The 1,321-nt window shown below is 56.9% G+C and overlaps 1 protein-coding gene across 1 annotated transcript in view; it reads left to right on the top strand.

The window, feature by feature from the left end:
• Positions 1 to 1,321, top strand: part of DMRT2 (doublesex and mab-3 related transcription factor 2) — a 39,432-nt gene that overhangs the window by 32,039 nt on the left and 6,072 nt on the right. The window lies entirely within an intron of this gene.

The following is a 1,321-nucleotide window of genomic DNA, read 5'->3' as shown; positions in this document are numbered from 1 at the left end:
CGGTCTGAGCCAAGCCTGGGCGGCCTGACCCTTCCCGCCCAGCTTGGGGCCGAGGAAGCCGAAAGTAGCTTCAGCGAGGCTTAGCGCCCCGGACCGCCGAGGACCGGTCTGATCGTGGCAGAGACCGGGATGTGTGGGGCGAGGCCGTAAGGACTTGACTCACCTTCTCCATCCCCTTTCTACCCAACTCCCCATCCGGAGGGCTCCGGGCCTCCAGCTGCCAGCCCCCGATTTCGGGGCAGGGTGTGACGACCCCGATTTCTGTTTGCAAGCACAGCCAGCACTTCAAGAGCCAGGTCCCAAGGTTGGATCTCTTTTGCCTGGGCTGCTAGCCCGGGCCTCAGAGTCTTGGTGAGTGCTGTGATGTTGCAGGGGTGTCCGGGAGGGCAAAGGGTGCTAACCACCTCTCCTCATCTTTTCTGTTTTACTTGAAAGCCTTGCCTCAAAGTGCAAAACATGCCCTAGGTGCACAGAGCCCGCACGGCTCAGCCCAGCACGGCCCAAGCACTGCTGATGCTGGAAGGGCATCTGCATCTCCCTGCCCAGTGGCCCATGGGGCTGTAAGGACAGCCCAGCCCTGGTTGTTTAGTCACCTATTAGCCGGGGTGGCAATGGGGGAGGAGAAGTCCTCTCCAAGCCCAAGAAGGGGGTCTTTGTGGTGATGTAGGGGGATGAGAGACATTTGGGCCATAGGGCAGTACCTCTCTGAAGGGCCCCTTGTGATCAAAAGGGAAGTAATTCTTTCATTGACATTTTTATATTCATCATGGCCATACCAGTTGGGGAAGGGGAGAGTCTGACAAGGGGTCTAAGCAGCCTCTGGACACAATGCTTGTGTGTGTGTGTGTGTGTGTGTGTGTGTGTGTGTGTGTGATTTGTAAAGCGCGTGCACAGCTAGAGAGGCTGCGGTTAAAGGTTAGGTGCTCACAGAGCACTTGGAATTAATAGGTAAAAACTTGTTGGGTTGGGGCAGTGGTTCTCAACCTATGGGTTGCGACCCCTTTGGCGGTCGAACGAACCTTTCACAGGGGTCGCCTAAGACCATCCTGCCTATCAGATATTTACATTACGATTCATAACAGTAGCAACATTACAGTTATGAAGTAGCAACGAAAATAATTTTATGGTTGGGTCACAACATGAGGAACTGTATTTAAAGGGCCTGAAGGTTGAGAACCATGGGGGGGGGTCGCCGGGGGCCCAACAGATACAAGGCAGGCACGTGTGGCCTGGCTGTCAGGAGCGGGTGGGGAGCAGGGCTCCCCAAGGGGCTGCAGGCGGGGCGACCGGGAGGCCTGGGCCCAAGGCCTGTGGGCGGGGC

This window comes from Myotis brandtii, unplaced genomic scaffold (assembly GCF_000412655.1).
Source record: "Myotis brandtii unplaced genomic scaffold, ASM41265v1 scaffold44, whole genome shotgun sequence".
Classification (NCBI taxonomy): domain Eukaryota; kingdom Metazoa; phylum Chordata; class Mammalia; order Chiroptera; family Vespertilionidae; genus Myotis; species Myotis brandtii.
Note: the sequence above shows the minus strand (reverse complement) of the source record. Positions and strands in the feature narration are given on the sequence as shown.